We start from the raw sequence: 16,319 nt of genomic DNA, 5'->3' as shown, positions 1-16,319 counted from the left end.
GCAGACATGTTCTTTCTGTTCCAACACAGAAATATATTATGCCTAGGGTATCTTCTAGGACTGCCACAGCTTCACCTTCCAGCTCAATTTAGTCTCACAAAGGGACACAGACAGAGACCTGGAGCCTGAAATCCTATCTATCCACAGAGCAGAGACAGCACAGACAGCCGCAATATAGCTTCCCCTCACTGTACTGCCAATGTACCACAACCCTGACCACATCCAGAGGAGATTGAGGACCAGTAACATTGTTGTTTTTCATTTAGAGCATTCACATATGGCCCTTTAAGGAAAAGGCAGACACATAATGGCCTGAAAATGTAAGCCACTGCACTGGATCTTGCAGTCTAGTTGAACTGCATTTGAAGCAGGACCAGCTGGAATAGCAAAGATTTTCTTCCGCCCCCCTCCCCCACTAGTACTCCTTTTCTTTTTGTGAATACAGACTAACCCGGCTGCTACTCTGAAAGGTAGCTAAAGACACTCAAACGGAGCCCTGACGCTGGGAGGGCTGGAAACTGGTTCTTGGGGTTGCCAGACACTACTGGAGAATAAAACACTCCAAATATGCCCGTATGCTGGGAGCTACAGGAAGTGTGTGGAGCCACTATGTCAGCTCTGGCACTTGGGGACTCCCCACTGAACTGGAGCCACACCTGAGGCCAGAACAAGGAAGATGCAGGGAATTGCACTGCTCTGAATCACTCAAATTGTCGTACAGTTAACTTTTTGAAAGGGATTCTATTAAGCGGCCAGCCAATCGGTAGAATTGAAACAATCAGACAGAAAGGGAACAAATGTGGAGAGCTGGTCTGGGCAGACAGCTGGACATGCCCAAAATAGGGATGGTAGAGGTAGCTGGAGACAGAGTTGTAATAACTGGGGAATGAGGGAAACGAAAGGAAATATGAAAGTAGCAGAAGAGAAGCACAGATTCGGATCTGAGGACTAGAGAAATGCATTTCACTCGGGGACCTAGGCTTCTGGGAATATGTTTCACATGGTGATTTGAGCTACCTTTGATATTTATTTTCCCTAGTAAGTACAGCAGTAAGACAAAAGCTGCATATGGCTATTATAAGCCAGCAAAGAGAAAAGGATATGCAGCAGAGCAGCAAAGGAAATGCAAGCTGTTTCTTCACTAGTGGAAACAAACTTTATTGAACATTGGTTCGGTTTTTACTATTTATAATATGGTATCAGGCCAGCGGTCTTAAGGCCTATTCTGCTAAGACAGAGAACTGGGTTCTATTTCCTGGTCTCTCTCAGCCCAAGCACAGTCCAAATTTAAGACAAGTTTTTGCCATTTGTTTTCTTACTTGGAGGTTAACTGCTGAGCATCTGCCCACTGCATCCTGATGTGGAAATAATTTCAAGGTGGAGACAGTAATTCAGATCTGATCTTTGAAAGTTACGTTGTTGGGTGAGCTGAGCTCAGATTTTAATGGTCTCCAGCTCGGATATTCCCACCATATCAGGATGCAACAGGCAACAACTGACATCCAAGTATGAAAGCAAGTCGCAACAGCTAAGAAAAGCAGACGAAAAAGGACACATTGCTACTGTCTCTGCTATCTATTTCAGTGCTATTTAGAGCTGAATTCCTGGCCTCCAGTTTCCTATTCTCACATATCAGTATTACTCATAACATTTCTGCCTATCAATAAGTCAAAGGAGACAGGCTTATTCTAACATTTTCTCTTTGAAATGAAGTCTTTTCTCATTGAAAAAAATCCATGAAAGCCCAACATAAAGGATGTCTTGCAACCTTCAGCCAAACCTGGCAGTGTCTTGTGCACAAACAGCAAAACTGTTTGCTTTTTCCAAGGATACTCCCCAGATTCTGAAATCAAGCCCCAGCCAGCAGGAGCTCAGCCTCCGATTAAACCCAAGAGCAGGTCACCAAATCCAGTAGTCATCTCAAATAGCAGTGCATATTGGTGCATCAACATTTTCTTTAAAGTAACTTTTCTTCTCCAGAGCAAATACATACCATTTATGTATACTGGGTAACAGAGGCCACATCAGCTGAATAGTCACATTCAGAATCTATCTACACAGAGTTACACAAGTTTAATTTAAAACGTGATTTTCAACCACTTTAACTAAAGTGAAAAAGAATATGTAGACTTCAGTTAAACCAGGCTTAATTCAGGTTTAGCTGAAGTCAGTTAGGAACAGGTTTAAGCTAAAATCAAAATAAGAATGTCCACAGAGGGGTTTGCATTGGTTTAATTAAATCAGAGAAAGGTTTGAGCAAGGCCTAAGAAGAAAATTCATACTTAAAGTAGAATTTTCTAGCTTTTAATAGTAACTATGGTTAAAAAGAGGGGCTTTTAAAGAGCACGTTTGATTTACATGTGTGGGTTTATGCTTCCCACTTCAAATTATAGGTCTATCCAGTGGCATACAATGACATTTAACAATCCTTTTTTACATATGCACCAAACCACTTCTACATTTATAGACTATGCTCTCTCTCTAAGTCACGCACACACATAGATCCTTGTTTAAACTAAAATCCAAATCCTGTTTTCTTACTGGAATTTTAATTAAAAATTTAAAAAAAAGTTGAAAGTAAAAGCAAATCTATTTTTAACGCTAAGATCATTAAGACACAGCAGAAACTTAGGCTGCCTTCCCCCCAGGAGGTCACAAGCAATTTATACTCTGCTTATGACACTTTATTCCATATACCTCCCGTTCTCAGTGTGACGTGTACCAATTAACATATTATTCTGTCTTAATGAGGATAGAGCTTTAAATTTAAACAAATAGTTCACATTATACAGGGTGCTAACATGGATCAGAATCATCTGAACAGCAATACGTATTGGGTGCAATATAGCGCACTCCATTTGAATGGCTTATAAACACATTTTACTTTCTTTCCTAAATATAAAAAAAGATAGGCGCTCAAAAACACAGCAAGTTTAATAACTTTAAAGTTGGGGGAGTCAAACTGAAAATCCAGATCTAAACATTTCAGTTCCTGGGAATATCTAGATCTGGATCTGAATCTGAACTTGTAAAACAAACTAGTTAGAAAAACAAACCCTTTTTTTTATTATTATTTGCTTGAAGGTTTACAATATTGTAAACCTTCAAAATGGAGAGTCTGAATTAAAAAAACAAAAACAAAAAAAACACAGACATCTTGCCAATCAATGAAAGGGAATTGCCAGAAACCCAAACCTTGAAAAGTAAGGCAGTAAATGACCATAGCACAAGGGGTAAATTGCAACTCTTTAAAATACTGACTAATAAGAGGGAGAGACTATGCAAACTGCTACCCCCTAGCGACTGACCTACAAAGGGTAAAAACCTAAACTACAGTAGAACCTCAGAGTTATGAACACCCTGGAGAACGGAGGTTGTTTGTAACTCTGAACAAAACGATAGGGTTGTTCTTTCAAAAGAAAACAACTGAACATTGTCTCAATATACCGTTGAAATTTACTACGTAGAAGAAAGATGCTGTTTTTAAACCATCTTAATTTAAATGAAAAGCACAGAAACAGTTTCCTTACTTTGTCAAATCTTTTTTTTTTAGACTCCCTTTATTTTTAGTAGTTTACGTTTAACACAGTACTGTACTGTATTTATTTTTTTTCCCTCTCTCTGCTACCTGATTGTGTACGTCTGGTTCCAAATGAGGTGTGGGGTTGACCGGTCAGTTCATAACTCTGAGGTTCTACTGTAGAAAGGGCATTTTCAGGGGATAGAAGCCTAGTTTTCTGAAGCAGAAATTCTGTCCCCAGCGATGACTGATGTTCTGAGCAACTGTGGCATTGGATGTACAATGTCGGAGTGCTGTGATCATGCAAGGAAATATGTTGTAAAAGAATTGTAGCCCTTTCTCTTGGTTTGAAAGAAATATAGGCTTCACATATGGGTTTCCTCTTCCACTGAAATCAACTAGTGTAGTGGTCAATTTATATGGGACTGCATATTCAAAACTGCTTACTCTCCTACCCAAAAAACCCCAACGGGTGGGAGGATAGCCTCCCTCCTGCAGCAGCCCTGATTGGCTGTCTTTCCATTCCCCCTGCCTTCTGGGAAAGAGCAGCCAATCAGAGGGGCATTTCCCTAGGCCTGCTGGAGCTTCTATTGAGAGACTGGTTCCTGCCAGGACCAAAAATCACAAACTAACAGTAGTGCTAACACCCCTCTGCCTCAGCTGTCCATCAGTAATAGGGAGTGAAGTTTATTCACTCCAGTGCCATGTTTTGAGCCTTTGGAAAAAAAAGCAGTAAGTGCAAAATATTTATTATTAATCTTCACAGCATCCTCCGAGGAAGACGACAAAACGTTTACCCCCCATTATTTGCATGGAGAAACTAGCAGAGAGTTTAAGTGACTTGCTCTAGCCTACGGAGGGAGGATCAGAACACAGGCATGCCTAACTCCCAGTCCTGTGCTCAGACCATAAGACTTTGCTTCTCCTGGACTATTCCATAATGGAACTCAATTTTGAAAATGATCATATTGTAACTAACCTACTTGGGATGCAAATGGGCCTTTTCTGATAATCCTGCACCTACTGCGAGGAAGGTGCAACTTCATGCTTTTGCACTATGTTGGGGGAAGGATAGGGAAGAGGAGTGACATGAAGGTCTGGAGTTGTACAGCTTGAATGCCTAGAGACCGCAGTTGAGCAGCACAGGCCAACCCCACTATTTGAATCTGGAATTCTAAACTGATTCACTTGCCAATTACATTGACCCCAGTGACTGCTAGGTCAACAGAATAATTCTTCCTTCAGTTTAGTCACTGTCTCTCAGAGAGGTGGATTTACTAAAGCAATGCAAGAACCCCTTCAATCACTGTAGTAGGTGTCTATACTACTGCTGTCCCACTGTAGAGTTTCTAATGAAGACATCCCCTTCGGTAATTCCATGCTATACAACAAGAGTGTGTAGTCAGCAGAAATTAGAGCAATTTTAGCCTCCTAACTACCAAATTACTGGTAGGTAGCCTGACTTCTGTTATTAATTAGGTACTTAATAAACCCCAATTCCCAGCTCTACTACTGACTTCATGGCAAGTCACTTATTCATTGGGCCTTACTTTCCATCTGTAAAACAAGGGTATTGAGAGGATTAATTCATTGGTGTTTGAGAGAGACATGGACTCTACAATGGTGAGAGCCATACAAATATCTATGAATAAAATTAAACAAGCTGTCCAGATAATTAAAATCAGCTCTCTCTATTTAGTACTGAAATCTTCCAACAAAGAGGGGAACTCGGGATGCAGAGGTATTGTTTTGCCAAGAACCATATTCAGCCAACGCAGAAGAGCCATTTTTTGTTCTCCTATGGAATACCTGCTCCATCAGAGCTCTGGAAAGACAGTGCACAGGATCGAGAGTAAAAAAATATTCCAGACCAGGAACTTTCACTATTGCAAGAGAGGACGTCAACAGAGAGAGAGAAAAAAAAGTTTGCAGCCTAATCAGATATTTTGATTAAGAAATACTGCAAGAGTTGTAGTAAATAATCTGCTGCCAATATCTGTGGTTAACATGGCAAACGGTGAAAACCATTTCAACTGCACAAGCTGCTATTTTCACCACACAGCTACAAATTTCCAAGAAGTATAATAAAGTTTTCCTCCAAATCACTTGCCATTAATAGATTCAATATGGAACAGTTAAAGAAATACAAGGCCACAGTATAAGTCATCTGGGAGCTAACAAAACCATTCCCAGGCTAGTGTTAAGGGGATAGACCCTCAGCTGGTATAAATCAGTACAGCTCCTTTTACTTCAAAACCAAAGTATATTAGCCAAGGATCTGACACAATCGGTTTTAATGGCACTGCTAAACTAGTTGTGCTAACAGTAATACAATACACATGATCCATCAACAGGCTGCTGGAAGACGCACTAGTCAATGGGAGCCATTTGGTATTGGATCTAACAGCACCCAAGAACTGGAAAAGCAAGGAGGAGTTTATGTAGCAGGCTACATAAGGAATCTTGACATGCTACCCATTTTCTTCTTCCATGGGCATGGCCTAGATAAGCTAGTGACATACAACAGAATGTACTTTTAATTTCCACTGGGGGTCTGTGTGCAGGAGTAGAGGATGCCTCCTCTGAGGGTACCCACGAGTCGATTTGTGAAGTCAGACACAGAACTGCACTGGAGATTTCGCTTGCCTCACCTTTACAGTCCCAAACAACATGAGTGAAGAAAAGAAAATCTCTCAGGATCAAGGCCAAGCTTTCAGTTTCTCCCAACACTAACTTTGTGAATCTTGTTAGTGCAGCAGGATCAAAGCAATGAGGAAATTGCACTGTAATTTATCTTAATTCAAATCCATGGCAAAGCACACTAGATGCATGCAGTGATGAGCTGCCAAAATCTTAGCAACCTGTTCCCTCCTCACCGCACAAGGGGGTTGTGGCCCGCCCCCACCCTCTGGGACTCCTGCCCCATCAAACCCCCCCCGTTCCTTGACCGTGCCCCACCCCCAGAACCCCTGCCCCATCCACCCCCTCCCCTGTCTGCCCCCAGAATCGGGCAGGAGGGTCTCGTGGGCCACCATAGTGGGTGCCCACCCCTAAGAGCCAGAGGAATCTGCCAGGGAGCGAGGGACCTGCCTGGCGGTGCTTACCTGGGGCGGCTCCCAGGAAGCATCTGGCAAGTCCCTCTGGCTCCTAGGTGCAGGGTAGCATAGCTAGGGGGAGCAGGGGGAGCGGTCGCTCCCCCCACCAATCACATCAAAGGTGGTACCTTGGCATCGACTCCGTGGGTGCTCCAGGGCTGGAGCCCCCATGGGGAGAATTTGGTGGGTGCAGAGCACACACCAGCATCGCCCTGCCCCGCCCTGCGCCCGGCCCCAGCTCACCTCTGCTCCATCTCCTCCTCTGAACGCACCACCCCGCTCTGCTTCTCTGACCCCCGGCTTCCCACGAGTCAGCTGTTCACGCGGGAAGCCTCGGAGGGCGGAAAAGCAAGTGGCGGCTTCGCACTCAGGCCCAGGGAGGCGGAGGCGGAGCGGAGGGGAGCTGGGGTGGGGGGTCCACGAGGAGGGCCGCCTGCACCGCAGCAGGTAACCTGGGGCACAGGGGAACTGCTCCCCACCCCAGCTCACCTCCACCTCCCTGGGCCTGAGTGCGAAGCCACCACTGGCTTCTCAGCCCTCCCAGGCTTCCCGTGCAAACAGCTGATTCGCAGGAAGCTGGGGGGCTGGCGCGGAGAAGCAGGATGGGGCAGCGTGTTCAGGAGAGGAGGCGGAGCGGAGGTGAGGTGAGCTGGGGCCGGGCAGGGAGCTGCTGGTGGGTGCTCCGCACCCCATGGGTGCTCCAGCCCTGGAGCACCCACGGAGTCAGCGTCTAAGATGCCACTTTTGACCGGTTGTTAAATTTTTGACCGGTTGTCCTGCAGGTTCTAAAAGGGCTTCTAAATTTAACACCCGGTTCCAGCGAACCGGCTCCAGATCCTCACTGAATGCGTGATGGTGTGTTTACTTTGAACACAGCTGGATCACAGTAGCAGAGATGCAAATGTCTTCCTAAATTTATTACAGCGCTTTAAATTCTGCTATATAATCAGACTCACTCTAAGAGACGTATGTCAGAATAAAACTCTTCCATGTACAAAGACTTAAGGACTTTAACTGAAGAACTGCAGATTCTGTAACCTTCAATTCCCCATTCACAAAAATGTCCTTCTCTCACCTTATATTATCCTGGTTGTGCCTTCTGTTTTACTTTCTTTAGCAAGAATACCATCCTTTTCCTAAGTTAAGGTGACCACTCTGCTCTAGATGAGGTCTATCAACCATCACATCATCACCCACAAACCAGTGGTTTGTTCCCAATCAGACTCAGATTTTTTGATGAATCCCATTCAATAGTTATAAACAGCTGATGTTTGGCTAACTTGCTGGTAACCACTTGTCATTACTCATTACCTTTTCTGAATATTAATCATATTGCCTACTCTCTAGTCCTTAAAATTCTGATCCGTGACAGAACTAAAAAAAGCCATTTGTATCTTTTAAAATTCATACATTGGCATTGTCTGGATCTTTGGGCCAGATCCTCAGCTGGCTTACATCACTGTAGCTCCACTGAAGTCAAAAGAGCTACACTATTTTCACCAGCTGAGAATCTTCCCTGAAAGTTCATCTGCACACTGTTATGCAGGCAAATCTCCCTTGATGCCACTGCCAGGGGAAGCACTTAAATTCACTGGGAGTTATGCCTGAATAGGCCTGCAAGATCAGGCTCCTAAAGAGTATTTAATCACACCTTATTCCATTGTTATATGCACTTTATACTGACATTCTCTCTCATGCCAGACTAGAAGTTATTATGCTTGTCTCCAACCTCTTCCCTTCTCAATGGGCCAGATCACCTCTTATGTAGGCAGACCTCCCAATCAAGTCAATGGAAGTTCTGTCTATACAAGGAGCATGAAGCAGAGCCCTGTTAAGGCAGAAGCAATATATTCAACACAAGCAGCATTTCTTTACAGCATATTTCTAGTTCCTTTCTATCAGCATGGGGAGGAGGTGACAAGCCCTCTGTGGTTCGAAGAAGTGGTTCGGGACTATTTAGAAAAGCTGGATGAGCACAAGTCCATGGGGCCGGATGCGCTGCATCCAAGAGTGCTAAAGGAGTTGGCGGATGTGATTGCAGAGCCATTGGCCATTATCTTTGAAAACTCATGGCGATCAGGGGAGGTCCCGGACAACTGGAAAAAGGCTAATGTAGTGCCCATCTTTAAAAAAGGGAAGGAGGAGGATCCTGGGAACTATAGGCCTGTCAGCCTCACCTCAGTCCCTGGAAAAATCATGGAGCAGGTCCTCAAGGAATCAATTCTGAAGCACTTAGAGGAGAGGAAAGTGATCAGGAATAGTCAGCATGGATTCACCAAGGGCAAGTCATGCCTGTCTAATCCAATTGCCTTCTATGACGAGATAACTGGCTCTGTGGATGAGGGGAAAAGCAGTGGACGTGTTGTTCCTTGACTTTGGCAAAGCTTTTGACACAGTCTCCCATGGTATTCTTGCCAGTAAGTTAAAGAAGTATTGCCTGGATGAATGGACTATAAGGTGGATAGAAAGCTGGCTAGATTGTCGGGCTCAACGGGTAGTGATCCACGGCTCCATGTCTAGTTGGCAGCTGGTATCAAGCGGAGTGCCCCAAGGGTCGATCCTTGGGCCGGTTTTGTTCAATATCTTCATAAATGATCTGGAGGATGGTGTGGATTGCACCCTCAGCAAGTTTGCAGATGACACTAAACTGGGAGGAGAGGTAGGTACACTGGAGGGAAGGGATAGGATACAGAGGGCCCTAGACAAATTGGAGGATTGGGCCAAAAGAAATCTGATGAGGTTCAACAAGGACAAGTGCAGAGTCCTGCACTTAGGACGGAAGAATCCCAAGCACCGCTACAGACTAGGGACCGAATGGCTCGGCAGCAGTTCTGCAGAAAAGGACTTAGGGGTTACAGTGGACGAGAAGCTGGATATGAGTCAACAGTTGCCAAGAAGGCCAATGGCATTTTGGGATGTGTAAGTAGGGGCATTGCCAGCAGATTGAGGGACGTGATCGTTCCCCTCTATTTGACAATGGTGAGGCCTCATCTGGAGCGCTGTGTCCAGTTTTGGGCCCCACACTACAAGAAGGATGAGGAAAAATTGGAAAGAGTCCAGCGGAGGGCAACAAAAATGATTAGGGGACTGGAACACATGACTTATGAGGAGAGGCTGAGGGAACTGGGATTGTTTAGTCTGCAGAAGAGAAGAATGAGGGGGGATTTGATAGCTGCTTTCAACTACCTGAAAGGGGGTTCCAAAGAGGATGGATCTAGACTGTTCTTGGTGGTTGCGGATGACAGAACAAGGAGTAATGGTCTCAAGTTGCAGTGGGGGAGGTTTAGGTTGGATATTAGGAAAAACTTTTTCACTAGGAGGGTGGTGAAGCACTGGAAGGTGTTACCTAGGGAGGTGGTGGAATCACCTTCCTTATAAGTTTTTAATGACAGGCTTGACAAAGCCCTGGCTGGGATGATTTAGTTGGGGATTGGTCCTGCTTTGAGCAGGGGGTTGGACTAGATGACCTCCTGAGGTCCCTTCCAACCCCGATATTCTAGGATACTTTACAGAAGACTTGTTCTCTACTCGCATCTCCTGTCATTCATTGACCATTGTAATAGGTTGTACAATAGCATATTATGTACAATCTGCCCACTCCGTATTTTCTGGCTGTGTATTGTAATTAAATGTCAATTACCTTTCTATTTATTTATCTTACTATTTATACATCTCTCAAACCAAATCAAATGGGTTAAATATTTAAAAGCATTCTGCTTACTAACTATGCTTTAGATCCCTACTTTTACTCAATTTCCATTAGCTTTGCCTGTTTTGACTCAATGAGAAGGAATTTCACTTGTAGATTCATGTTACGTCTACACTATGAGAACTATGCCAGCATAATTCCATAACATAGACACAGCCTACGCCAAAAGAAGGGTTAGGAAATGAAAGCATTCTTCCTTCAACCTGGCTGTGTCTATACTGAGAATTAGGTCAGCATAGCAATCTTGCTCAGGGAGGTGGATTTTTCAAACTCCAGAGCGACATAACCATGTCGACATAAATGTAAGCCAAAAATAGCTGCAGGCTGTTCAACAAATGGAGGGTTTGGGTTTTTGGAGGGTGGGGGGTTAAAAACAATCATGATTCACCTCTATAAATATTTTTAAGGTTGTTTATTCCAATCAACAACTGCGTAATTAAAATCCTACGTAAACTATTTTCTGTTCTCCTACGAGTTTCCCTTACCTGTGAAAAATCCTAATCTAGTTGCTATCACTGCCACAGCGATGTATAGGATCCAAAAGTCCACAGATTATTTTCATTGTCCTTAAATTTCATCCAAATTGACTCTGCTGGGTCAACCAAAAGAGGTTGAGCATTTCACTCTGCTCACACGGGACCATTCATCAATATCCCTTCTGCCCTGCATACTTTGCCTGTCCCTTTAGAAAAAAGCTCCACCCTGATGCTTATAATCTGAGGGCCCTATTCTGAGTGCCACTGTATGAGGAGCATAACAAAAGCTGTGGCCAGAGGAGAGAGTGAAAGTGCTTTGCCCGGATTGTGGACTCCCCAAAAGTCACAGAGGACCCTTTACAAATCCCCTGTGATTGAAGCCACAGAGCTGTGTTCTGGGTCCATAAAGGAGGAGACAGAGAACATGGTCCACAATTGCTCACAATTGTACCTGAAACAGCCCCAGCCCCTCATCCTGCACAAATTACTCCAACTCCTAGTGAAAGAAAGTTTTTATAAATTGATCATTTGCTTCTATTATGCCTCATTTCTTGGAGCATTTTAACACAAGACCGGAAGCTGTACTTGGAGATGTGTGACTGGAGCTAGTATTACAGAGCTACAGACACCATGGCGAGAGTTAGTGATTGTTCACTGCAAATCTTGTCAACACTATACCAAGGATCTGCAGAACGTACAAAGTAAAGCAAAGCACATGCTTATGTCAAGGATGGACAACCTCACTGGTGGCATTAGGTGCACTACAGTTCTTGCCAAACTCAGCTACCACGTGGGGATCAATGATTCATCACATGCTGCCCTTTCATATTAGCATCATGGTGGGACTAACATCTTTGAAAGCTCTGATTGAACGCAGTTTAACAAATACTTATCAGCAAATACAGATGGCCACCAATGTTGAAAACCACCACTTTCTTTCTCGAGGGTCCTCCACCACTAACTTCAACTAGCCAAGAAAACTACGTATAACAAACTTTTTCTAAGTGGTCCTCTTAGTGATCCTCCACAATAAGATCCTCTGATGACCATCTGAGAGCAGCTCTCTCTCTCTAGCTAAAAATCTCAGGGCCATCCTCCAAGAAAAGAAAGAAAACTTCAGTAGGTAGAGAATCCTAGCACGTAATTCACAGAAAGAAAAAGCACAAAGTGATTGCTGGTGAAGAGGGAGTTAATATAGCTGTATCCATTCCGGTTGTGACCAAAGACTGGGGGGATCCAAGAAACATAACTGGTGCCAGGACTGATTCTAGAGGCAGGTGAGCAGGGCAGTCACCCTGGGCAGCTTCTTTCATGGGGGTGCTGTACCACTCAGCTGGTTTGTTTATTTGGAGGAGGAGAGGAGAGAACATTTTCTGCCCTGCTCAGCAAAACAGCTAGGGCCACTCCTGCTTGGTGTTACTTTGAATTAAAATAATGATGAGTGGCTGACAGGGAAAGTTTCTCATAACCAATTCAACATATGCCCCTAGAAACTGAGAGGCAAGGTGGGGGAGGTAATCTCTTTTATTGGACCAGCAATTGTTGGTGAGAGAGACAAGTTTTCCAGCTTCTGAAGAAGAGCTATGTAGTAAGCTAGAAAGCTTGTCTCTCTCTCTCTCACGAACAAAAGTTGGTCCAATAAAAGAGATTACCTCACCCACCTTGTCTCTCTTAACATTGTGGGACCCACACAGCTATAACTACACTGCATACAGTTATTATGCTTGTCATTTCCAATAGGACTGTTTTCATCTTTCCCTGGAGCCTCAGTTGAAAAGGTATCAGTTACAGCAGTGGCCTTTATGATGTGGATACTTAGCCTCTAGCTACTGGACTAAGAACACCACACTCATTTGGCATAGGCCACTATATAGCCACCAGATGGTCATGTCTTTTGATCAACCAATCTGGACCATATCCAGATCAATGACAGAAGTGAAAGATTTCCCTCTCCCCCATCCTATCTACCAATCACCAATACCATGGAAGTCATCTGATAATGCAGGTTATATTTGCACCTTCTGAAAACAGACCAGTCTAGTCCAACTCACAATTCATTTGAAAAATGAGCTGGTTTCATCCACTCATATTTCTACTCTAATTTTATCTAAACCGTTCGTAGCATTAAAAATTGTAGAAGCTATACAGATTAAGCTTTTTTTATCCATTACCTATCCAGCACCAACAAAACTATTTGCCAGCTATAAACCTGTGACACAAATGCCCATGAAAATATTAACTTTAAACAGCAAGATCTACACATCAAGTCAAACTATAGTATTTGTTCCAACTCGCAAGCTGGAGTGGACATTTGCATGCACTTTTATGTCATTCCAGTTGACATGGCATTAGAGATAAACACTCATTTTTTTCTAAGATTCTGTTTTACTAACACTTACTTGCCTTTACAGCACAGATACCAAAAACTGTCCTGGGATCAACCAAGAGCTGTGCACTTACCAAGAGTGACTGGAGTCCATTTGGCAAGAAAGCAAGCTAATATGTATCTCAATAGCAGTCTAAGAGAGGCTTAACCATACACTAATAATTCACAGAGTCATCTGACAATTGTGGGCACATTAAAAATGGCTTTGATATTAGCACTCTGTCTCCAAATATGCTTAGAGAACTGACTGAGACTCAATATATTAAGGCAAGTCAAGAAAATCATGGAAGTTGCAATATGCATTTGTGTTGTCTAACAAGGTTCATGGTGGTAAAAAAAAAAATAAAAAAAAAAAAACAAGCCAACTCTGTATGTTTCTATTTCACTGCGATTTTAAGTCAGGTAACAACTAGAACTAAATAATTAGTACTCAGATTGGAGAGAGAGAGGTAGGAGCACTCTTCCCAACTCTACCCACAAAATAAGTTTTGCCTGTGTGTGCTGTCAAAATGTAATGCTGCTTACAGTAAGCTGTCCAACTCTTTAAGCTCCTTGAACCTAGCTCTCCCTCAGTGGGACTTAAATAAGCCCCTGGTTTCTTAATTTGGGGAAAAAATAAGTGGAGGTATTTCCCAAACGCCACCCAGTCTTAACAGCAAAATGAGATGCCCCTGGCAGTAAGTGGTATAGATGTGTCCTCTTCCCTCTTTTTTATTTTTACATGAAGAATTAAATAGTTAAAGCTGACATTACATCAACATCTGTTGGCACCTCACCAAGATGACTGGGGCAATTCACACCTGTCAGAGCTATCGTTCCGCTCCCCAAACTCAGGTAGATCTCTGCAACCACTACACTTAAGTTCACATTCGCAAGATGTTATTCACAACCATTAACAGCTAGAAACTCCCCTTTGCCCCCATGAAATCGGAGAACCAGATGCCAAGCTGAGGATGGGGCAGTATGCTATACTGCCATGGACCAGTTGAATCTGAGCCCTGACACTAGTTTAATATTGATTTTATTGTTTTGGTTTACTCCGATTGTGATCCGCTGGTTTTAAAATAAAGCCTGAGGTCCCATAAATCTTTCTGGCATCAGAGCCTATTCACATCAAACTTTACTCCAAGCTTGTACTTGACACAGGCAGTTTGCTGGCCCTGCAGAAGTCCGGTACTTTTGCAGCCCTCAACAAAATTATCTGCATCAAGAAAGGGACTGCTTCCCAGGCCCAGTTTCACTGAGCAAAATGACTTTTTATTTATAGGCTGAGTTCTATCTTTCAAGAAATCTTGGACAATATGTATCCTGATGCATTTCTAGTGGAAATCCATTCAAATGCCCAAACTGTGTTTGAAAAATAAATAAAAGCAGACAAAATGTTTTGAATTTCTTGAGGCAAAAAAAAAAAAAAAAAAGAACACAGTCTGACAAGTTATGTCCATTTGCAATTCATATCCTGCTTTTTTTAAATTCAAAGACTGGAAGAAATTCTCTTTGGATACCAGCTAAACAATCTGACATTAAATTTCATGAGTCAGCAGCATACCCAGAGGTGCATGAAAGTTTGGGAGTTAGATTACCAACAGCTCTTTTCTTTAATACTGATAATAGCAAAATATATTGGGACTATTAATACACGTGGACGGCTCATTTCAGGAAATATTTTACTCCACATCTTCCCACCCAATCTTCTATAACACAGACTCTATTGCTAAAGTCATGCAACATCCACTCAACAAATGAGCACACATTGTAATAGCATAGCTGTACATTTTAAATTTCTTCCATTCTCTTTATACAAAAATAAAGTGTTTTATTCTGCTTTATCCCCATTCAATTTGAACTCTAATGACATGGGAACATGATCAAATGCAATAAAAGCACTGGTGGCATAATCATAAAATGGTTCTTCCCAGATGAACCCTTCACTAATGAATTAATTGCATCCTATTTAATGAATTAATTAAAAGTATTTGATCTAATGTAGTAGAGATCATATTAATATGCTAGAAGAACTGCTCTAAATTGAACTTGAATATTAAGGACCTTGCAGACAAAAGCCAACTCAGTTTGACTGAAGCAAATGTGGATGGAACAGGATGAGTTTTGGAGTCTGTTGAAGTGTGCCAATGATGCATATAGAATACTTATAAATTTCCCCTGCTTAAGTTTACAAGCCAAGACAAACAAACAGTTATTTGTAACAACCCTCCAATCATCGGAACAGCGGTGAGCAGCAAGCCCCCTAAATAGGTCATAGCACGGACCTTTACTCTAGAAGACATAAGAGGAATGACGCAGCTATTTATTTTTCCAGGGAAATGAATGGTTTTTTAGATCTGTCAACTTAAAGAGCAAGGTTCGTTTTTTCAAGTTTGTTCTATAGTTATAAATTTATTAAAGAATAAAATATTGCAAAAGCGTCTACACTTTGGCCTTTGCCTGATGCAGCAAGACAAAGTAGGAAAGTGTTGCTTCACTGTTCAAGTGCAAAAAAGGCGGGTGGGGGTTGGGAGGGGATTGTTTTGTTTACAGCTGGTAGTAGTTATGTTGTAGTAACATACAGGTTTAGCACTTAACAAGTAAAGTTTTAAAAGCATATGAAGCTTAGTTGTCCTGATTTTAGATTTTGCTATCAGCCCAGGCTTGTTGGGGATTATGAACATTTCAAACCATCCTGGATTTAATTTCAAACCAGCCTAGGCCAAGTTATAGCTGTATGTGGAAACCAGGCAAAACTCTGAGATTATCTCTGAGTTTGACCCTCACATTCAGTTCCTTTGCAAAATATTCACACTAGAAAATGTTTACTATTGGGATACACTGAGGAACTGCCATTCAGAGCAGGGAAAGCCAGTAAAGGAGTTAATCTAGAAGAGTATCCTAATTGTAACAAAAATTCTTCCCTAAGAAAGTCTAATAGGAATGCCCTGAATACAGACAGGATCAAGAACTAGCTTCAGGATGCACACTACAACCTATTCCTCCTTTCTCCTGCCCACTTATGTAATGTAAAAGAAAACTGGATACTCTCTTACCTTTAAGAAGCATTCAGGCTGGGTGTTCTCTTATCTTAGAGTGTCCCCCTACACAGAGAATCACTTTCTAGACCATGGGGCACAGGAGATGC

Source organism: Natator depressus, chromosome 10, assembly GCF_965152275.1.
Source record: "Natator depressus isolate rNatDep1 chromosome 10, rNatDep2.hap1, whole genome shotgun sequence".
Lineage (NCBI taxonomy): Eukaryota > Metazoa > Chordata > Testudines > Cheloniidae > Natator > Natator depressus.
This window is presented reverse-complemented; position numbering follows the sequence as displayed.